At 43.2% G+C, this 24,420-nt stretch overlaps 1 protein-coding gene across 3 annotated transcripts in view; it reads left to right on the forward strand.

Annotated features, from left to right (window-relative positions):
* Positions 1 to 24,420, forward strand: part of tanc2b (tetratricopeptide repeat, ankyrin repeat and coiled-coil containing 2b) — a 140,590-nt gene continuing 116,170 nt past the window's right edge. For all 3 annotated transcript variants that reach the window (XM_040135591.1, XM_040135592.1, XM_040135593.1), the window contains exons 1-2: positions 1 to 580; positions 14,819 to 14,934. The gene's annotated coding sequence lies outside the window, so the exon portion shown is untranslated. The remainder of the gene's footprint in view (positions 581 to 14,818; positions 14,935 to 24,420) is intronic.

Raw genomic sequence — 24,420 nt, forward strand, 5'->3', positions numbered from 1 at the left:
CGCGATTTCGGTTTGCGCGCCGTGCACCAGACGTTGTGAACCGCGCCGCTGCTAGGGTGTTTTTATTTTGAAAAGCAGCACCGGAAGTGTCATAGTGGATGCGTTCAAGCGACTTGATCCAGGGAAAGGCAGGTCGGCGCTCCATGTTGCGGCGCTGCGTGGCACTGGGCACCGACCGCCTCCGACTGCACCACGCTCACATGTCGTGAATGGCCACGACACTCGGCGCGTTCGGCGGGCGAGAAGCGGCCGTCAGCTCGGGCACCGCGACCTGCTGCAGACCGATCGGGCGCCGCGCACACCCATGGGTGTCGCTGCCGTGACCGTCCTCCGCCTTTGGACCGAGCGTCGCCGCTGCGATCGGCTGCGGTTGTCTTCAGAGTCGCTCGCTCGCTCGAGCGATCGCGGACCGACTGGAAACGTGCGGGCTGGTCGGTTAATTTTGGACTGAGGAGCCGCACGGAGCGCTGCAGCAGACGAGGCACCGGAGCCGCAGCGGCAGCAGAAGCGACAGCGGCAGAGGAGGCACGAATGTGATGCCAAAGCCGGCCAGAAAAACAAAGGTCCAGGTCTAGGAGAGGTAATCTGTCCGTCCGCCTGTTCTCTTGAACCGCAACTTCTGCGTTCTCTCGAGCTGCGCCCGATTTCACGTTCAAGTTTATCGGGCTGCGCCGCTAAACGGACGGTGTCTCCCAAACATCTGATTTTTAAAAAACGTTTTCGGAAGGTGTCGGGCTCTTGCGGCAGCCGATCTCTAACCTGTGATGCCCATTTTGCCGCTGCTCACAACAGGCGAAGCCCGGCCAGCCGGCTAAGCCCGTAAACACCGCCAGTAGTGTTTAATGAGATTGACTTAGCTGGTTCTTTGTAACACAATAACAAGCAAAATCCCCCCCCCCTCCTCAGCAGTCTGCAACATGTGTAATGCATTTTCACCACTTTTCGTATTAGAACCGTGCAACGCGTTGCTGTTTGTTTTTCCCCTAACGTTATGTGGTTTATTGGTGATAGTGGTTCACACATGCCGTTTTAAAGAGCAGGGAGGCTTCCAAAAGAATTTGCGGATGAATTTTGAAACGGGGGGGCCCCTGCTGCATCTAACGGGGTGAATGCATATTGAGATTATTATGTACTAAATGTCTACACAAATACACAATTACTGGAGGTTACACGTTTGGGACAGTTAAATTTTCCTCCGTGTGTAAGCTTTTTATTTAAGGTATACCATCTCAAGGAAGAAAAGGGGGGTGTTGCCCACCCAGACAGCAAACTGTCCATAAAGTGAAGAGGTTTAAATGGAGGAAGCTGTTCCTACTTGTTCAGTGGCTTCGGGCCAGCACCTACCTCACTCTGCACAGCCTATTATCTGACATCTGGTCCTTCTCGACAGGGACTTATGTGGTAATAGTATGTTTCAACAAAGGCCGTTAATCTGTGTAATGCCTGTTGTTTGCAAAGGAAAACTCTTATTTCCCTACGCGGCACCATTCAGCACTTTATATGGTGGAAAGTAATTCTGGGGAATTTTTACGGGATGGGGAAAACCTTGATAGTTTTTTGTATTTATTTATTTATTTTTAGATGTTTTACGTTACTCGCTTATACGGTGAGGATTTAACATGGTAGAGGTTTGTCAAGTGGCAAAGCTGTCAGTGAAGAAAAATGTAATTTTTAGGGCACGGTGTGCACGCACTCATACACTCACGAGCTGTGCCTTTCCGGCATCCAGAGAAAAGCCGTGATAAAGCATTTATCAGAAAAATAGGTCTTCAGACTGGCAAGATTTGAGTTCCAGCACTCATGGATTTTGCATGAGGCTGGAGATGCCTGCTGTCTCGCTGTACTTCTTTTATTCAAGTTCTTGGTTGTCAGCTCGGAATAGATAAAAGACAGCCATCCTCAAAGCTTTCTCTCATCACGTAAATGACATGCACTAGTTTTGCTTCTCTCTTGCTACCCGAGTCCCGACACACATCTGTGAGTCCACAGTGTGGAGGTTTTCCGTTATGAGATCATGATGTTTTTTCTCTTTCAGTCGACCAGCTCTAAACTCTTTGTCTTTCGGTGCTTATCTCTCTCTGCTCAAGGGGGGGGACAGTGACAAGGCCTTGTTTTCCACAGCCCAGAGCCAACGCAGTCCCTCCCATCCCGCTCGCTGACAGGCCAAAGGTTAAAATAAAAGATTCTGCTGTGGCGGGTGGCGGGGGGGGGGCGAAGGATTTCTCAGAAACTTAAATTGACAGAGAGCAACCTTCAGCCTCACACTGTACTTAAGAAACCTACAGTATAAATAAATCATGCTTCAAATCTTTGAATCCAAACTGACTCTGAAAGGAGCCGCTCTTAACTCAGCATGCTCGTATTGCACCAGCTTAAATGTAATTTATTGCTGAATTTATTGCTAATTTATTGCTATTGTGAGCAAACTCCCAGTTATCAAATGATGAATTACGCAGCCCTGATTGAGTGCAATTGTCAGAAATTCAGTTTACACAGCACGTAAAATCTCAGTTTGCATCTCAGTGGCCAACCCTTAACAGAAAAAAACACTTAATTTCTTAATGCCATTAAAAACAGCCACTTGTGACACTTTTGCATTTAAGTCCATATTGTTGATTGGTTTATTTTTCTTAGGCCAGTGGATAAATGTCAGGTAGAAGTAGAAACATCCTGATATTTCTATTGCAAAAAACTGTTGTGTTTCCATAGAACAAATGACAGTTTAGTTGTACAACACTTTGACGTCTGACATTTATGTCACTTTCCATTTTACACCAGGCCTCAGTAAATGTACGGGTTGCTCTGCCCTCCCAGAGAAGAACGACCGCATCAGTGGTCTCGGCAGGCGCCCCCAAAACGACACATGTCACCACTAAAATGACACAGCCCTCCGGCGGTTGTGGGAAATATGACGCGAAACACGGGAGACCGCTGTTTGTTTCCCATTTCCAACCAACAGTCAACGTTGGTTGGAAATGGGGAAACTTTTTTTTTGTTTTTTTGTTTTTTGTTGTTGTTGCTGTTGAGCATGACCACGATCGCCCCATGACTTTAAACAAGTATTTATTATTGTAACCATGATGTCAAAAGTCTTTCAACCTTAACAAAGGAGTCATTTTAAACCAAAACCAAGATGTTTCCTAATCTAAATACGTATTTTAACCCAAATCCTGGCCTTGCCCTAAATCTGACCAAGTCCTCTTTGTGCGTGAACCTAACCAAACCTTGTCAGGTCATAAAACTGATTTATTTGTCAACAGAGATTTGTAACGGTTATAGAAGGCACAGCCAAATGGTGTTGTTGTGCCAAAAAGGACGTCAGACCAGAAAATGCCTCTTTTGTTGTTTTAATGTGCAGGACTTGTTGGGGCAGGGGGGAGTTCTATTGTAGAAGACATTGAATTACCAGTTTCTCCACTGACGATAGGCTGGGTGGATCCCAGTGTAAAGCAGCCACAGGTCATTTTTACAAAAAAACTCTTATTTTAGCACGACTGTCTTTCTTTTCACCTCATCCCAAAGCTAAAAGGTCCAAGCACATTCTTGTTCGGTGGGCTGCTGAAAGTCATTTTTGGAAATGTAGAAAATCCCTGATTAAATCAGGAGTGGGCGAGGCAGGCTGAGGCAGAGTTGGTACATCAGAAAGGCAAATTACAGCCATTTGTCTCAAAATAATATATATAAAATTACACACTGATATGGCATCATTTTGTTTAAGTTTAATAAAGCTGAAAAGCTTAAGTTTTCCTTTGAATAGTCACAAGCAACAGTTTTATTCAACTTCTACTCATAACATACATACTGTATCTGACATTGCACTTTGTATTCTTTTGAAGTGGTTGGAGTTAATTAAGAGATTTCTAACCGCACAAGAGTGTTTGACTGCTCCTTCAGATATGAAAAGGTCTTTTTTGTTTTTTAATGAAGTAAAAATGGCTCTTCTGCTCTGCATCCGAGACCAAGCCAGACAGCACTGGGTTTCGCACTCTGAATCTTATCAGCTCTGAAAATGTGAGATTGTTTCCTGCATGGGGAATGAGGGTGTCATCCTCGGGTGTGTTTTGAGTCATTTCCCTGAGCGCTGAGGCAAATGGCACCCTTTCATGCCGTTTAAGTCGGAGGGAAAAAAAAAAGTCTCGGAGGCCAGGAAAAGCCTGTTGGACGACGAAATGCTAGGCGTTTCAGTTTTGTATGTACAGGATTGCGCATGTTTGTGTCATCTGTAGTATGAATAGCATGATCATCAGTTTAGAGAAATGCAGTGTAAAGGGAATTAAAATGGGTGTTTTGGTCCTAATTTCTTGCCTTCTTGGCCAGTCACTCAGTTCAAGCCCAAACTGTGGGCAAGGCGGTCATATCAGACATGCAAGGCGACGGGGACCTCAGCAGCAGCATCGTGCTCTTTGTATAGAGTTAATGAATGGCAGTATAGTAAAACACAGGTTCACGTAGGAGAAATTGGCTCATTTGGAAGAAACTACGGTGCCCTGAACTCCTTTAACGAGCGATGGATTCTCCCCAGGCATGTCGCTCATTTTCATTTCGGCCCTTTGATTATGTAATAATGATGCAGGAAAGGCGTCTTCTCAGTGCCTCGTTCTTTCTTGTTAGGGAACAGACGCCGAGGTGAGCCGGGACATTTCATCTTGGCTTTTTGCCTCCTCTTTTGGAGGAATAATGCCGGGGTAAGCCGTTGCTACCCTTTTGTCTCCTCTACTGCTTGGAGTCATTGACATTCATTGAGCTCTGATGGGTACATTTTAACTCTGTTCCTCACCTGCTTTGTGCGAAAGAGTCTTTTTTGACTAGATGAAGATCTTGAAGTTTGTTTTAGGATTCAGCCCTCTGTTGCTGTGGTTGAGACTCAGAACGTTGCGGTTTCTTCCGGGGTATTATTTGTCACAAATTCAGCTTCACATAGCTCTCCGTGGCTTTGTCGTTGCAGAAAGGTGCTTTAAACAAAACCATGACAACAGTGCAGCAGTATTTGGAATATGTGCAATTATGTATGGGAAAGGTCTACGATATCAGAAAGACCCAAATAGAAGAGATTCGCAGAAAGGTGCTGGCGAGACGGTTTTGTACGTCTTGTACATGTTGTTGCCTGTTTCTTTTCAAAGGAGTTGGATATACACCTTTTTAAAAAAAAAAAAAAAAGACTCCAGCAGCGCAACCAAAAATACACCGCAGGATCAAAGTGCTTTAGTCCGCAATGTACAAGGGGAGACTATTATGATATCTAGGCCTAGTTACGGTTTCATAACAATAAATTGGAGCACTGCATCAATATATTATAGCCTTGAGGTTAATGTTTTTTTTAACTTCATATTTTAGTCTGTCTGCTACACGGCATTGTATTTTGTGTATCTGGTAGCAGCATGTGTTCAGTTGCCTTGAGTCGTTGCTTACAGATCATCATTACAGTGGTGTGGTAACTATTTATATGTCCCAGGAGTGAGAGTGTGTAATAAGATCTGCTGTTTCAAATCCGAATAGACAAAAGGCTGATGGCCTGTCTGTAGAGATTATGCTGTATAAGTCTGAAATTTCTTTGCTGCTTCTCAGTTTTATCTGCACTTCCAGATTAAAACCTACTTCTGAATTATAAAGCATGCAAAAAAAAAAAAAACCCCTTCTGATTCGTACTTACTCACATGAACACAAACAGATGCAGAAATGACCTTTCGTACGGGTCACAGTCCGCTGTGCTGCGTGCGAAACGTCTACCTGTGCAAGCCAAACATCAGAATCAACGGGACCACTACTTCAACTGCGAGTAATCAGAGTCAGTATCAGAACCGTGTTCTGACCAATAAACGAAACAATAAAAAAAAAAGGCTTTGAAAAGGGTGGAAAGCCACTTGGCGTAGATGGAGTACAGCTGCTGGCTCAAGTGGCCTGTGAATGCCCTGCAGACGGAAATTTAAGTGGTGTTCTGATGTTTTGGCATGTCAGTGTGGATGTAGAAAATTATCTTTAAGGAGCTAATAAGGCCTAGAGGATGCTGACATGCAACGACACGTTCAAACTGATGTATTTGAGCAGACATGGCCTGAGACCAGAGGCTTGGCTAGCTAAGCCTGGGATGTGTGGGAAGTCATTTCTAGCCATTTCCCCATAGTTTGCAGATATATTTCATTCTGGCAGTTACTGCTGTGACTGGAGACTTTGGTGCTGCATTGCAGCTTTAATGAAATCAAGTTAATCACTTCTCTCCAGACGAGCAGAAGTGTTACATACATTATTTTATATGTGCCTCCTGCTAAGTTGCATGACCACTACCTGATTCTGCCAAGATGGCTAGGCCGTTAGATAACAGATTGCCTTAGATTGGCTATGCGGCTGTATGCAATCAGTCCGCCACTCAGACTTTCCTCCTGGGAGCCAAAGATCCCTGTTAGCCTATTAGGCAGCTGCTTGAGCCCGCCCCAGCTGCTGACGGCAGATGAATGGCAGAGTATTCATCAGGCTTGAAAGCTGTGTCTCGTCGCCGTAACAGCAGCTATGAAACCAACAACCGTCGTTTTGCCGTGTTGCTCAGGAGCAACCATGACCTCTGTGAGCCTTTTGACTCTCTTCTGATGGTGAAAGTGCATAGTTGTACACCCACCAGTTAGTTATTCGAGTCTGCCTCATGTGCACACCAGAGCATCGTCATCTAACTGTTGTAGTCGCCCCCGCCTCCCGTTCTCCTGACTCACAACATCTGGTGTCACTGTTAGCGAATTATCGGGGACATGGCCATCCGTCATGAAAAATGTGCATTTTTTAACTGCGTGCTATAATAAGTTAAGCGTAAGATAAATAGGGTTACCCCCACGTCACCTACTTGATGCCCGTACGTTGATGCCGGTGCCGCCAAGGCTTTGTAATGCGATCTGTGGGCTGGCGTGAAAAGTTGTCAATGAAACACTGGTGCTCTCTCGTATCTAAATAGCCCCAGTGTTCGTCTATGTGTGGTGCTCAGTTAGCAGTGGGAGATGGGCCTCAGCTCTGTGATGTGAGGCGCCATTAACGGGTTAACTTGGTCATAATTTGCCCGGCATTTCTGCGCCTGCAGAACATAGAGGACACGTTGTTTTTAAATGCAGCTGCTTCCATTGGCTTTGTGTGCTAAGACAGGGTGTGACGATGAGTGTAGGAGTGTAGAAGAAAAAGGCTTTTATGAAAACTAGCATTGTTTTGAGTCCCTACCAGCGCTGTTTTCAATGATACCCTTTGTATTGAGCGACCAGAATGCATAAATGGCTGTAAATCACGGTGCCAAAGATTTCAAGGATAATTCATTTTTTTCAAACCTGGCGTATTTCCCGTAAACGTGGCTACTGTGGCTCTGTGGGTCGTGCTCACTTTGCATTCACCAGCCCTGTTGTCGAGATTTGGGGAAACAAGGACTTGCGCAAAACAGCGTATAACGGGGCAATCGGCCCGAGCCTCCTGCCGCTTTCCAAATAAACAGGATTTTTACTTGAATCATTACAAAATACAGGCTTTTGACGTAACTTTGCTCCTTGCTCTGCCCAAGATTGTATGAAAAACCTCTTCTTTTTCTGTTTTTCACATCTTCAGTAGCACCTTTAAGATTCCTTGAACTAACTATATTTTGAATATGAAATGTGAATTTTCAGTGGTTTTCAGGTTTTCTCTAATTCATATCATTATACTGAAACTGAATCCCTTTGAGTATCTTCATGGTCGGGCTTTACATCTTTGCCAGGGACATTTGTCTATATTTTGTTACAATTTAAGTAATAATACATCTAAAATAATCCACAGATTAATCTATCACAACTAATCATTAGTTGCAGAACGTCTTGTTAACTTTATGTCCCCAGCTTCTTTTAAATATGAAACACAGCCGTATGCAGAGTTTACAAAGTACAGATGCCCTACACATGAAATAATGTGACTGAAATTGGACATTGTTGATCTTCCTGCCGTTGAAGTAGATTCAAACTATTTTAGCTGCTTAAGATTTTAATAAGCGATGAGTAAGTAATTAAGATAATAAAAATACGATGTGAATTGCAGAGAAGGAATATTACGCACTGACAGTGCTTTACCAAACATACTGAACACAGTCCCCACAAACAACAAAATTGGATTAAATAAATCGCAGCTAAGCGAAGTGGCTCTTGCTGTGCATACTGTCAGTCTGGAGCCCTGTAATGCTACGTGGCACAGTGTGCAAGCTATTTTTAAGACTCCTTTCAGCCACACTTTTGTATTTTACTCAGACAGAGTTGTTTTTTTTGTTTTTTTACTCAGGCCATGTGCACTTGTAAATTTCAAAAGGGGAAAGCACGTGCAGATGAAGAAGATGTACTCAGTTTTCTCAGTTCAACCAAATGTCAGATTATTGACCACGGTGCTTACAACTGTAGGGGCTTGTCCTTTGCAAATGGAAAGTCTCCACTGCAGCTTGACTGTGGGATCTTCAGCAGTGTACCCCTTGGTGTTCGCGTAGTGTAATGTAAGTAAAATGCAGTCTAAAGTACTAAACCCAGTGATACACTTTTTAGTCTATCACTGGGTTTTCAAAGATCCTGTATATGTGTGTAAATGCAGAATGTTCTGTGCCCCACAAAATGCATTTAAACCTTTTTTCTAAGGATTAGCCAGTTTCCTATGATATGAAAAGAGTAATGGCCTTGTTGACAGACTCCATACACAGCACCAGGGCTAGTTTCAGTAAGTGGCCTTCTTCATCAATAGGTTTTTTGTTGTTTTTTTTTTTTTTTTTTTTTAAGGTATGGGAGTGGTCTACTGCTTAGCCTCCAGTCACCAAAATATGTCCTTGCTCAGGCATGAGAGTTCATTGTGTTAGCAGCCGGAACAACGAGTCCCCTCTGAGTCTGTCTAAAAATACTCCGTGCCACCTCTGCCCCGAACTACCCACCGAGGGGCAGGCATAAAGAAGCGCTGAACGAGGCCGGGTGAGTAAACATGCAAACATATAGCAACACACACAGAGCGAAATGCATTTCTCTGCCATACACTCTGTAACTGTGAAAGCATAAAAGACTGAGTTCTTAATCCGGACAGTATTGGAAAACAACTAAGTACATTTACTTAAGTATTATGCCTAGGTACAGTTTTTTTTTTTTTTTTTTGGATATACTTGAGCCATTCCATTTTATGCCACTTTATACTTCTGCTCTACTACATTGCAGAGGTGAATGTACTTTTTTTTTTTTTTTACTCCACTACATTTATCTGACAGCTCTAGCTACTAGTTCATTTGCACAGTCGGATCCTTAATAGAAAATATAATAAATAAATAAATGATAATGTGTGCTGTCCAGCAGTATATAAGGTAGTTAATGTAGCTCCGCCGTTAGCAGCCGCAACATTAAAGTGACGCTTACACATTCATGCATCAGAAATTATAATCCAATAGCATAGCATAATGCAGTACACTGAAAGGGGCCATTCTGCATAATGGGTCCTCTTGCTTTTGGTGTATAAGTACATCTTGCTGATACTATTTTTACTCAGGTAAAATTCCGAATTCATGACTTTTACTTATAACAGAGTATCTGTACAGGGGGATAATGCTACTTTTCCTTAAGTAAAAGATCTGAGTACTTTGCTCCGTCGCTGCATTCAGGCAATTACCGGAGACTCGGCTATAAGTCTGGTGTGTGTGTGCTGCTATATAATCTTTTGATGAAAGTCACTGATCTCGAATGGTGATGAATTTGCGAAAGCCAAGTCCTGACAGACAGACAGCGAGAGTGCCAAGCCTTCCCCTCAAGGTCAGGGTCAGCCAGCTTCACAGCTGGCGACAGGAAGCCAGAGGGACTGCCATTTCTAAACGCCTAATGAGCCCCTAATTGATATCCAGCTGAAAACCCCACAGAGCGTTAATGCCAGTTCCAAGGAAACTATATTATGTCCCCCTCTTCATCTAGCCAGCAAGACATGGGAGGCCCTGAAGCATGCATTTTTAACATGGAGCCACAGAGGTCATGAGAGGTAATGAAACAGAGGTTGGTTAGTCAAGTAGTCAGTGTTTTCACTATGTTAGCACAGAAGGATAACACAAACACACACACACACACATTTATAAATACTCTTTCTCAGACCAGCCATTAAATACAGGAGAAAATTAACTCGGTCCATGCTCTTTCCTCAGTATGTCCTTCCTTTGGTCAGTCATAATTTTTATGCCTCCTGAATGTCTGGGATCCAGACAGAGACAGAGAGACAGAGGGAGAGGGAGAAACACATTTCACTTGAGGCTCCAGTACCACGCTAGTTGCAGCATCAAGGGCCGAGTCGCATTCCCGTCATCTCCCACTCTTTTATGACATGTAACCGCTGTAATGAGATGGATTTTAAGAAAGGGGCTAATCTTAGGCGATGCTTTAAAACCAGCTCTCTAACCAGATCCCATTCTCAACGCTTTGAAGGCTCCGGCCCCCTCTGCCAGGGGAGCTTCCAGACTGCATTTGCCTACGCGCTTCATTCATCTCGATCAACGCTGAATAAGATCAAGCTTGGGCTCAAAATAGCGGTGGCTGTCAAACATCTGCAGACTTTCTATGCCTTGAGAGTAGACTGACAGATGGCACGTGTTTGTTAAGAAGGTTAGATTGTTTAGAGGTGATCCGTGTTAATTCAGCGGACTCGCATTGTCCTTCAAACCTGTACCTGTCACTTAAAGCATAGATACCTGCCAGGCTGCTGCTCAGATGTTCTATTTTTTTTTTAATGGTAAGCGCAATTTAGGTTGGTTTCTTAAAGTATAAGTGGGTGTTGGAGGTGGTTGCGTTATCTTATACCGATTTTCTTTGCTGCTGCAGTTCTTAAAAGGCAGTCCAAGGCACTCGGTGTCTGGATGCCACAGAGTTCTTTTCAGCCTCTCCCCGCTGGCTCCCCACACGCCAACATTAGGGGTTTGGGGGTTAGTCGGTAGAAAAGTGACCTGGTGTGAAATGACACGTGAAAAGCAAATAAGGCGGTAGTGATAACACACGACATGACTTGGGGACATTGGCACGTCATTCACACGCCATTTGGCGAGACCAGGCCGGCTGATGAGTAGATCTGCTAGGAAGTTGTAGCTAATAGACAAATGGGCTTGACCCGCAGCAGGCAGTGTCCCCTCTGCTGCATTCATTTCCAGTATGCTGAATGTGAACAGGTGATACAGTACACTGCCTGCTAAGTAACAGTCAAGATCCACAAAGTTGCAGAGTTTGGCCCCATTTGTTTTCTAGGGTACATGAGGGAATTGCCTATCAAAACATTGTGGGACCAGAAGACAACTCAGGAAAGAAAACAAGTTTTTCGAAAGTTGACGATTGTTAATTAACTTTATGTAAATGACGGCAAAATTCACTTGAAAGCTCTGAAGTGTTTTGCTGAAAAATTGGAAATGGGAAAATGATGCAGTGGTGGCTCAGGAAGTTTAGTCCTAACCTGATGTGAATACATTCCTGTGGAGGAGAGGTTCGATACTGTAGTCAATGGAATTCCTCCTTTGCTTGTCCGTTGCGTTCGAGATTAGAGATACTAGCAAAACGGCTTTTTATTTACACATGGTTTGCCAGTGAGCAAAGACACAGCGATGAACGAAAAGTGGTGGAGGTGATGTTTTACCCTGCAATATTTTACCCTCTGTCTTTCAGAAATTGCATCCTGGTATGCGTTCACATGAACACACACGCTTGCAATGTGGATTCATGGAAAGGGAAATTTGAGATGGCCGTTTTGAGTTTAGAGGCCCATTCTGATATGATGTAGATGCTTGTTTGTTTGTTTTTTATATATCAACAGGTAATGAATATATTTTTGTAAGGAATCCCTCAAATTTAATTATTTGAGTTATGACAAAGATGCATGAATGAGGATTTTTTTTTTTTTATAGTTAAACAATAAACTTCATTACCAGAGATGACACAGTAAATAGAACAATAAACGGTGTACAGCTGACACTGGAGATAGAATTAATATAGATAATAGCTATAAATAAAACCACCAGTAAAACAAAAGTGTTTTTAAAGTTGATTTAGGCAGAAATTATGAAACTGTCGAATACTGGATCTTTGAACAGTGTCAGTATGGCTTGTCCACCACCTCAGTGAGCGAACTGGCTACAGCAGTGTCAAGCATTATAAAAGACTGACGAGGCATCTCAGAAGAGGTTAGAAGCATGAAAGGCAACTAGTTACCCCTTTTATGGCTTGACTCCCGTCCTCTGGCTGGTTCTTGGTCTAACTTGTACGTCACAGACATTCGTTTTCATGAAGGTTATTTTTAAAACTTCATTTTTCTATTTTCATTGTACAATTTACTGCCTTTTCATATGACTTCAGACTGAGACACGGGATAAGGACAGTATAGATTCGACTCTCTATATAGTCTACAGTACACAATTACAAGAGTCACCCTATTTGCTATGAATTCACCATGGCTTGTTTTCCTGATCTCCTGTCTTGGCCAGTGTAATGTAAATTAAGTGGTGATAACAATTAATGTAAGTAAAATGGTCCGCAGTGCCCTGTGTTTTCTTTCTCAGACCTTTGGCAAATAGGAAATATGGGCGGGGGAGAACTCAGACACCTTGTTGCGAGCGTGGAGTCTGGTCTAAGCAGTCCAATTTGTCTGAGTGGCTATTTGTCAAACTGGCAGAGAGAGTCTTTAGAGCAGCGGTTTCTTCATGATGTGAAGCAGCACACTTTAGCCAGTGATTAAAAGGCAAACATGGGCTGCTAGACTTTACACAGAGGCATTTGTATTACATGAAAGCTTAAACACTCTTGGCCTCTGAGAAGGAGATGAGAGGGAAAGCTTAAATGCCATATTTATCAGTGAAATGGGGATTTAGTGTTGGTCGCATAATTTGTTTTGATCTAATTTCTGGCCCTTTCAGTTAATAATACAGTCACCCAGTGGACAAAGGAGAATTATGCATTCTGTCACATGATAGAGATTTGAATGGGCTTTCTAGGGGACCGAGATTTCTGTGGACGTTTTTTTTTTTTTTTCATATTATGTGCCAGCTTTTGCTCCAACAACCCATATCGTTGTAAACCAGACCAATAGCACAGGGAGGTGTTTTGCTGTTGCTTCTCTTCTAATCACCATCTACTGGGGGGGAGGGGGAGTTGGGGGAGGGGGGGGGTTGCCTGGCCTGGCCTTTGTGACCCTAATGGCTTCAAGTGACAAAGGAAGCTGACCTTGGAAAATGTTCTGTGTTTTTCTGTGTGCTCTGCCATATTTATTTAACCCCAAACCATTAGCTATCTTCTCCAGTAAAACTCTTTAACTCACACATAGAAAACTTGCATAATCAAACCTTTTCAGAGGTGTTTTGTTTGCGCAAATCAAGAAAACAATTCCAAGAAAATCCAAAATGGACAAAAAAAATACTTTTTGATTGAGGAGATGGCATTTCATGAAAAGATCCCTGTGTGGGATTTCACAAGCATTTTACATTCACTTCAAATTAAAAAAATAAATAAATCAAAATAAATGTTACCCCAAGCATCACAGGAGCTACTTAGATTCCCCCTCAAAGCATGCAAAGCCCCGAAGGAAAATATATCTAAAAATCAATCCGAGAATGATGAAGATATAACCTTCTTAATGCTTCTCATTATTATTGCTGCAACGTATTTAGACTCCCATTGGTTGGTCCAGCGTAATTAATGTGTTGGCAACTCAGTGTAAAATCCAGATTAAGTTTTACAAAGTGTTCCCTACAGAGAGCAATGTGCAAACCATAATTACAAAATGAAAAAAAAGTATTCAAAGTCCACGTGACGCCCTCGAGGAAACTTGATTATTGTGTTGCAGTTTGTCTGACGACTTCTTTTGTGCAGAAATGACATTCTGATTCCTTTCAAAATCTACGTCTCAGTTGTCCTTCATGAATGAGAGGAAGTCAGCCGCACTGACTCTGGAGGATGTTGCGAGGCAGAATTAAGGGGTTGAAACAGGGACTCCGAGAAGCTTGAATGAATCTGTTGAATTTCACTGGGAGCACTTAAGGAATTGTTTGTTTAAAGAAATCCTGGAGCATTCACGACTTAATTTAAACCTAGTAATGTCCTCTCTCGAAAGGTGTGGGATAATTAATTCTCCACAGACCAACTTAACTGCCATTTCTGTTTACAGTAATTGCCTGATAACCTGAACATATGTTTCAGTAACTAATCAGTCTTTTTAAAGATCACTTTTTCATTAACGGGAGATAAATGGCAAAGACTAAATGTCCTTCTGTTTTGTGTCAAGTTATGATACCAAATTAGATGCTTAAGGTCAAAAAACTTTTGATAAACTTTGTTTAGGAGGGAGAAACACATGTAATTTTTCAGTTTACATCTCTCCATTTATCCCTCATATTAACGTCTCCCACACGGAAATGTCATTCCCCCCGCACCCCCGGGCCTTAATTTACCACTTAAAGACATAATGATACATTTGGTCTGAGTGCTTAGGGACTGTGTGGCTCTACATAACAGCCCTGAATGCAGCACTTCATGCCAGATACACCCCCCGACGAGGGTGACAACTGTCTACTGTCCCAGTCTGCCCTTTGACAGCCAGCCCTTGTAGCCACCCCGGACAGTGCTGTTTGCATCACCGACCACTGTTCTCTGTCGGAAAAAGATCATCAACAGTGAACAGAGATGCCCAGTGAGAGGCCAGGCCGTCCACTGCACAGGCTTGTCTCACGCCACTGAGCCAGATGTAAAAAAAGAAAAAATTGCGTCTGCCGTTGCTGCTGTGTGTCAATACAGGGCTCTTTCACGCCGTTGCTCGCCTCGACTTAAAGTTTATTATTTCACTTTGGTTGCCTTTGTAGAGAGCTGTCGGTTGCCCCCTCTGGAGAGGGATTGGGACTGTGGTTCGGCACAGCGAAATGTAGCGCCTCGCTGCCCTCAAAGCCGGATTTGGAGACCTGCCTGCTGTCTACTCATGGTGAGTCATCTCTCAAGTTTCATGGCACTTGAACCGGTGTTTATTGCCGGGACCTCTTTACAACTATTGACGCATCACACCAAGGTGATGGGAAGTAACATTCACAGAACAATAGCCGCATTGTCAATAAGAACACACGTACACTCTTTTTCTGCCTTCTTGAAGCAGACACTTGCGTTGTGGGCAAATTTGTTATTTGTGTGGTGATTCTGATGGATGTGTGGGTAAACTTGCAGGACTTGTGTGTTTGACTGCGTACTGTTCTTTTCTTTTTTTTTCTTTTTTTTAACCCCTGAAATTCAAACAGTAGCCAATCAGCCTCTAAAAACCGGGACGCTCACCTTTTTTAAATGATTGTTCAACCGTTTGGGATGAAGGTGCCTTATCAGTCCACTCCATCCTGGCATTTTATTTTAACCTTTTAGGAAAACATTTGTGGGCCTTCAACTTGCAAACTTACAGGACTCGTCTTAAATATACCCTCTGGTTTATCATCATCACGTCGTCAGACAGAAGAAGCTGTTAACATGATGGTAAAAATGCACCAGAAAAAACATTTACTTTTCAATTTGCTAAATTAATTCAAGCTCAAGCTTTTTCATTATTCAAGATAATTAAGACACTTATTTTAATGCTTATTGGCAGTGCTGCAGGATTTAAGAGTCTTTTTCTCCAAAAAGACTGGTCAGCTAAGTCATCCGTTCGTGCTTAGCAGTGATGCCTCTTTTTGGGAGAACACTGCCGAATAACTCTTCAGAGTAACTATTCAGGAAAACTCTATCATCAGGAAATAGATTCATGTTGCCTTAATATGTTTTCATTTTACGTTTTTGCAATCGGTTTGGTGGAGATGCTGTTGTCTCTTCAAGAAGCTGTCTGTCAAAAATAGTCTCATTTTTAAGAAGTGTCCCGAGTACTGATCGATGTTTCGGCTGGGGGCCATTTGGAATTACTCTGTGATTGGCCAGCCATGAAATTGTTGTTTGGCTCTGAAATAGATCCAAAGTCATTTCATAAGAAGTGTTTTATTTTTATTTTTTTTTTTTTTTTTTTTTTTTTTTAGAGCAAGGCCTTCTGGTGCTGCCATAGTCCAAATGAATATGACCATGGCGACATCAGGAGTTTGAAGATAAGTTTAAAGAAAAAAAAAAGCGTCTGCCAGTGACCTCTGCAGCCTCATGACCAGGCTTTAACATTGTCTTTTCCATACACATTATGTCTGTAGTCTGTTTAATTTTTCAATTGAGTGTCTGAAGACGGACAACTTCTGTCACCTGTTAAAGGCAGTGTGGAGCTCCCGGGCAGGGGGCGTATGCAGAGTGACAGTTACTGGCTCGCACGACTGCAGCTGTGGCCTGTAAGATGCGGCCCGGCAAATGGAGTGGAAGAGTAGTACCATCAAACCCTGGCTCTCCTCTGAGAAAGAGGCCAACTGCTCTGAATGCTGGCCTCTCACTCCCTGGCAGAAAGTGCTGACACAAATTTTTGTCTGACTAGAACGCCTTCTGACCGCATGACACTGGCTCTTTTCTTCCTCTGAGATTCCACGGCTGTAAAGCCTGGGCTACACAAAAGAGACACAGTCTGCAAGTGCTGCTTAGGAGATGGCATAAACTGCAATCATTCCATAAACTGGCGCAAAGGTCCGCATTACTCACATTGTAGAGGGTGAGGAAGGAATTTCTTTGTTTGAGCAGTAAATTGGGTTTATATGCACAACACCTTTCGTTTTTCATTTTCTGCACATAACATGTCCTGGGAAATAAATTGGTTTTGTTCTGCAAACCTTTCTGAGCTTTCTCCTCTTTAATAGCTTCACATATACAGTATGTTCGTCGACATCTATTCAAAGATACGGATCCTGTAATTTGCATGTGTCCTGGACTAGAGAAAGGCTGCCTTGTCCCTTTTGGCCCGCAGCTTGGGTCTGTCAGTTTGTGATGGACGTGGCACGGCTCCTGTGTTGGTCACTGGTGTGGAGATGCAGAAACATGACAGTGTCTCTGGGCACATAAATCACTGGCTTCTGGTCCTTCAATTGTGCATGTCCTCAAATGTGATGTTGCTGTTAACCTCTAGAAACTTTCGGTGGTGGTGGTTTGCTGTGCATTTTTCAACGTGGAGAAGCTGTAGTTACTAATTTCTACACGCCTCAGGTTCCTGTAACAGTAAAGCAACTGTATTTATAGGTTTACTCCATGTAGTATTAATAATGCTTTGACCAATCAGATGCTTTAGGTAGTGAATCTCTGGTGAGTGCTGGAGGGGACGATGATGAGAATGATCAGTGTTGTCAGGTTGGTGACCGGGATCTGAAGACGGTGGTTGCTCCCCAGTGGGGTGTGTGGGTGTTAAACTACAGCCCACAGCTACCGAAGGGGAATTGTGTCAAATCTGACACGCTGAAACCCAAAAACACCAACACTGACAGCCAGTGGTGACGAGAAAACAATTTATAGGCCAAATAAATTCAGTTTGAATTGTGGGGGAGCTGTGCTCCCTGGCTTGGTCTCGCTGCTTTAATTTTTTTGAACGCATCCATGTATGGAGGTAGGAGGGCTAGTTTCTCTTTGGGCTCTGTTAGGACTTGTCATCACAAATCCACCGAAGATTCAGAGCAGATGAGGCAAGAGTTTATTTTTTCAAGTAGCTGGAATGTTCAAGGGACACGATGCAGGTAGCATCACATCATTACTTTTCCTTAAACACAAAACAGAAGCCACAGACTTGGATGGCTAGATAGATGGATAAAGACTGAGGTATGCTTAAGAGCCTTTGTAGTTGCTCTGATTGTGCAGATGGGCTAGTGCAGCATGTGACATGCAAGCACCTCTGTCGGGTCTAATGTAAAACACTCAGACAGATCTTGGCTGAATACATGGGTGACACATGGGCAAAACTCTCTCTCCCACAGAAACCCGGGCTCAATTCCTGGTAAGGCTATCTCTGGATTAGTCATTCATTCCCGTTTACACTGTTGGCAGTTTAATGGGAGGCCAGTGCACTTGTGACTCCCATTGTGTGGTGGGATCCGGGGCGAGTAGCATGAACTCCTGGGACAGCTTAAAACCTGAACCTCCCTGTGAAGTACCTGGCTGGCAGGGGACGGTATCATGTTTGTATAGGGGACAGCCAACCAACCAACCAACTAGTGCTTTTAATTCACTATATTGTCTGTCATATCTCAAACACGCAAAAAACAAACAAAATAAAACAAAAAGAAATGCCCTCTACGGTCTCTGCTGGCGTGCATGCTTATATCTATAAGCTAGTCTAATTGTCATGTGGCTCATTAAAACATTTCAGGCTGGTGGCTCTGAAGCCGGACACATTGGTTGGCTCCGGTCTCAGTGGCTTGAGATGGGAGGCAGCTGCATTGGCTTTGAGCTCAGAATTGCTCATTCAGGTCGAAATATTGAAAGTTGTACATGAAAGGGCCTCGAGGCTTTTTTTATGCCATTTTGATCTATGAGGAACTCTGTATCCGTCTCGTCAATAGAGCTGTGCATACCCTGCTCGAATGCAATGAGCAGAACGCTAGTGTGTTAACGGATAAGAATTGTCATTGAGGATATTTGCCATTTAAAGAAAAACAAGTAGTAGCTCGTAATTTTCGCCATTGCTGAAGCTGCCAGTCATTCCGTCACAACTTAATTAAATCAGTCTTTTTTTTTTTTTTTTTTTCAATCAAATCCAGGCTATTATAGCCAAAAGCCTTCAATTCAACAACGGGCTTCAGTTGTCCATCTTACCGCCACTTCATTAAGCATAATGGTGCCCGGCTTCCAGTCCACAGTATACTAGCCAGGCTCCTACAGAGGAAATGAAGGGCACAGAAATCAGTCTATGCTAATGTATGGTTTGGGAAACAACACAGCATGAACAGCACGAAAACCAAATCTGCACTGTAGCAAAGACTGAGCTGTACTGCAATTTCCTTTTTTCATCTTTTCACTTCATGCATAATAATTGTTGCCGCTGAAGATATGGCCCAGCAAAACTGTTATGAATTAATTTTCCTGCTGTCAAAACTGGGACTTTTTTTTCCTCCACTCCTCTCAAAAATCCCGGCCAAACCCCACCTCAGCCTCATGTCCTGTGCAATTTGTGTTTGGACGTACTGCAACAAGACCGCAACATCTTGTGGGTATTTCTTAGTTTATCCAACTGAATGTGCAGCAAACCAATAAGGCATTTCATGTTGAGCCTAATTTTGCCAAGGCAGTCATGTTTTCTTCATCTCTATCACGGTATTTAGCATAATTAATGTGCGCATGGGATTGTAAATGCGCTGCAGATGCAGAGGTAAACAGAGGCATCAAGTTATCATCTGGGCTTTTGAGGGAATTCTTTAAAGTGAAGTTCCTTTGGGGCCGTGTATGCACAGGTTTCTTCAAAATCAGCTCCTCCCATCTCATCTCTGCCAGCCATCATTGACAGCTGGGCCCAGCTAACAGCTGCCTCCCCCTCCCCCTGAATCTAATATATTAAAAAACAAAAAGAGTTGGCAGCAAGCGTGTTTTGTAGGAGAGCAATTTATTTTGTAAATCCACGGTGAATTTGTGGGTGGTCCCTTCCCTTCTTGAGCAGGGTCACGAGGTGTAGATTGGCCTTTCAGTTCAGTTTATTTCAGGTCAGTCCTCCCTGTCCATTGGAAAATTTGGTGGGATTTAGTATTAAGTACAGTAAAGCAATAACAGTTTTAACAAAAGCAACAAATAAAGAGGTAAAATAAAATGATCACCGGATGACGATGATAACGATGATGATAATGATAAAAAGGATTGATTTTTGTCTAGCGGGCCAAGAATTACTTTGAGTCCAGACTTTAGAGACATCCGGACTTCTGTGATATTCGCTTAGCCAAGGCTTATCATCTCAGTGACACACATGACTTCTAAAACCACCCACATACACAGCAGACATACATGTGGTGGCCCCTGCCAATTCCTTTGTGGACTTAATGCCTGGCAGGGGTCCATTATGAGGGTGGTCTCTCCTGGGCAGTCTGCCTCTATAAAGTCCAGTAATGAAACCAAACCCTGAGCCTACGATGTAACTTTTTTCACGTTTTTAGTTGGTTTCAGTAAGATTACTTGTTTATCTTTGACTCTGATCTTCGGTAGAAAAAGTTTCAAAGACACTGTTTGTAATTTTTGTAAAGGACACCGCATTGGTTTGTGGTTTTTTCAACGTTTTGTCTGCACTAGTGATGTGAAATTTATTCATGATTGTGTGTTCGGGCGGCCGCTGGTGAGTGTAACCAAAACTGACAGGCATAACAAAAAAGATGGTGGCAATTTTTTGTCACCTGCAGCTTCAACGAACAGTAAGAACTCCACTGGCTATTGCATGGTCTCGACTGCTCCTGGCTGTAATTAATTAAATATGCATGCTTGTGTACAAGGGTTTCGATCCAGCACAGCCATCGCTGGCCTTTTAGAAGGTTATTTCTCCTCACGTATTCCATTCCATCTCCGCAGTCCCTCCCCACGGTCACACTGTTTTTGCACTATTTACACTCACTGTAAGGCTGACGCGTTCTATCTCGAGAGGGCAACAGAACTTAGTCTTTTTCTTTTGCTGATGTTGGCAAGGCCCGGCTCTGCCTGCTAATGTGGATGGCACAAGGCCCGATGAAAGGCGTACTCATCTGTCGGCCTGTGACCTTCAGCAAAGGGGAAGGACTGGAGGTGGCCCCGCATATTTCCATCTACATAATATCTCTGCACCCTCACCCGATTAGTTCTTTTTAAGGCAGAGTAGCGCAGCCTTTATTTGCCACTTTAATCATCTTCTATCTGATTCGCAGGCTCACATGTCTTCATCTTGTGTGTGTGAGGACACTCAGGCACACATGCCAACACATACACAGACACGTGCCCTCTTCAAGATACATAGTGGCTGCTGTGTGTGACTGATGTTGTGCAGACATTATCGGGATGCCGTATTCCTGCGTAGTATACACTGCCTTGTTTAAGTGAAATTAATAAGGACTAGACAGAATGAAGATGCCCTTCCTTGTACGTATAGCTCATTAATTTTCACAGCAGGGCCTCATCAACCCAACACTTTGGATTGCTCATAATAACACGAGACAAATAATTGTAATGTGACATGGAAACAAAGTCATTAAATGAAATGACTTATGATAAGTATCTCCCAATTAAAAGCCACTAAAATGCATTGCCGCTGAATTGAAAATGGCACGGATGGTTGCCAACATCTGTACAAGAGACTTAAGATCATCTTCAGACTATCACCACACTTTGATTCCTAATTTCTTTCAAACCAAGCTCATGGTACTATGTGAGTGTGGGCGTAAACCGCAGCTCCATCACTCTGCACCTGAGCCACTTGATTGACACATGGTGTGATAGTGGCTTGAGTCTAACAGACATTTATTGGTGGTCATCAAATTGCTATCAGAGGTCAGTGGCCAGCTAACACTCTAATTGGGTCTCGGTTTGCCGTGGTCTTGTCTGCGCCTTCCATCAAATGTCAGTCCCGCCTGACAGCAATCTGATGGTGGGCTGAACTGGAGGAGGAAGTAATTTAAGATGTTTTCTCTCCTGCCCACGCTCCCTTCTATCCCTTGTACTGTTGTCTAAGACTCAGATTCATAGTCACAAATGGCAGCCCTGAAGGTATCGCTGCCATTGTCACGCACACTAATGTGTCTCTTTCTTGTGGTATTGTGTTGCTGGCTCTGGTATAAATAGTGAGTCTGGATGGGGAAAAGAAAAAAAGCACATTTCTAAATCATGTGAGAAAAAATGAGTTTAAGGCACACATCCCATTTGTAATGACAAAGCTGCAGTTGGTTGTAGACCTAAATCTTTTTTTTTTTTTCCCCACAAGCAAAACTGATTACATAAAAAAAAAAAACAGTAGTACAGTACATCCGTGGAATCTGTCAGCACCTCTTTTTCACTGTTATAGTAAGTCATTTGCATGCTAAAGGCGTACACAAATCCCCCCGCAGAAACTGTCTGTGGATGAGATGAAAGGAGATTAGAGAGGTGCTGCTAATTCGCAGTGGACAAAGTTGGAGCAATGCATAACTCATGGAACGCAGATTCATCTCCTATCTCAGTCGGTGTGCCTCTGCTTCAGTGAAACCGGGTTTATATCGGGGCCAGTGTAATTCACAGCCTTATTTCCCCAGGCGTGAACAAAATCGAGGCCGTTGTCAACAGTCACTTTTTGACAATTGGAACTGTTTTTCTGTCTTATTTACGTGCGGGCACAGTTGACGGCAGGAATTCATTTGGCCAGCACCAGATGTCATTACGGGAACCCTTTCGACATACCTAAGCTACTCTGTTTCTGTCTGTCTTTCTCTCCTCCTGTTTGGTTGGGTGGCGGTACCTTATTGATCTGTTCTGTTCTTGTCTTGGTGGTTTTGAAACTATACCCACCCTCTGAATGTCTGATGACTCTCTGCCCTTTCCTCTGGGATGTGCCGGGTACATGGACTCGTTGTGGGTTTTTCTTGACGTCACCTGTGCTATCGCTTGATGGCATAAATAGCAGGTATCAACACGTAACCTCTTTGAGACTCATTATCATGTTTCTTTCACCTTCACCGGGTTGTCAGAGACAATAATTCCTGCTTCCTTTGTCTGACACGGCAATGAAATAAAAAAAATGAAAAATGTAATACCTAGATAAAGACTCAAGATGTAAATACGTTGGCTCAGTGTCCCTAAGAATTTCTATCCATATCAACATTGCGCCTTACGATTCATGCCCCGTGCTATTGAATTTAGTAGTGTGCCCTTTATGTAGCGAGGCAAAAATTACAGTGTGGGTAAGAGTTTAGCGCTTCTGACTTCCATGCAGGAAACAACAGTTCACATCCTGTCACAGAACTGCAATTAAATTCTCTTTTTTAGTAACTATAACCACAATATTTCCCTAACCTTTACCAAGCATTTTAGTTGCCTGAACCCAACCCTACCATAACTGTAGTTTATTTGCCATAACCACAGTTTTTTCCTAACCTTAACCATGCAGTAGTTTATACATGAGAATTTTAAAAACATCGGTGTTGGGCATAAGAACAAATGTTGGTAATCAATAAAATCTGAGCTTTTACAGAATCGACAGGGTTTAGGTGAATCTGTGGTCTTGCATTTGTTGCGAACAGCAAGTTGAAGCATTCAGCTGTCACTGAATATCACTTCAGATTAAAAAAAAAACAAAAAAAACCCAAAAAAAACATGCCATTTTGTTTCATGGTGAGCTGTGACTGGCTATTTGCACTGCTGCAGTGCAACATAGGAAAATATATGACTTTTATTTTGTAGCCGCAAGCAGCAATGCAAGTCGAAGCAGCTGAGCTTTGCAAGTCAAAGTGGTGAGCAAAGCATTTTTTTAAATGATGGTTGAAGGTTTGACTTGTGGTCTATAATGCATTTCAGCTGCAACTGTCAGTACGAAGGGTTAGACATTTTTCCGTGCAGCTGCAGTGTCTCTACTGTAGCACACTTTGGTTTAAGTTCATCTCAGATGAAAACCTTTGTAACTCTGACAATTCAGAAAGGAAACCAACCCAGGAGTCCCCCCCCCCCATAGGTTTACTTCTCTTAGAAGACATGCTAAGCCCATCAACCACTCAGCTGCACGTGATACACAGTAACCCCAGGCAAGGCAGTTCAACGCTGTATCTGGATCTGCTGCTCAGAGATACAAAGTTACTACAAGCCCTCAACAGGCCTCTGGCTAAGTAACATGTGGTCATGCATTTTAGGAAAAGGAATTTAGCTGTGATGCGTACATCGACTTAAATAAGAGCCAGCGGGAGCTTGTGCTAGCTGGTTGCATAGTTATTCCCTTGAAGTGGCCAAATCAACCCATTTGGGTATCAGCTGAGGGCTAGGTATGTCGGGCAGAGAGCTGACAGCACTCCGGGAAGGAGTGGCAGTTACAATCCTGTGTGAAACCAGCTTGAGGCTGGCACTGGATCTGTGTGCCAGCTGAGCCAGGACAAGATTTGTGGGGATGTTATGAGAAGTTACCACAACCATTTTATGCTTTAATTTGGAGTGCCTTTAGAATTTAATCACAGATATTACATCTAGTTGTGTTTCATTCTTTTACACCAAATCACAGTGGATATGATTACGGTCCCTTGGCGGTAACCAGCACAATGTTAGGCATCCTTAATTCAGATAGACCCCCCCCACCCCCTTTTTATCCCCAATTTGGAGTGTGAAATTCAAGGTCATAAAGCTGGACCCACCGTAAGGTCTTTAGCATGTCAGTTGATATCGTGTTTCAGCGGTGCATTGTATTGTATTCCCAAACAAATGTTCAGCTTAATTAGCACAAACCAGTTGACACAGTAGGCCTGGCGCTTTAGGGGCCCCTGATGTTGTGGGCCATGGGGCACTTGCCTACTTTGCCCTGTTGTTAATCCAGCCTTGGTGCTACCTCAAATAACACATGTTGTCACCAGCTGCTTCTCTTCACCTGCCAGCG

This window comes from Xiphias gladius, chromosome 9 (genome assembly GCF_016859285.1).
Source record: "Xiphias gladius isolate SHS-SW01 ecotype Sanya breed wild chromosome 9, ASM1685928v1, whole genome shotgun sequence".
NCBI lineage: Eukaryota > Metazoa > Chordata > Actinopteri > Istiophoriformes > Xiphiidae > Xiphias > Xiphias gladius.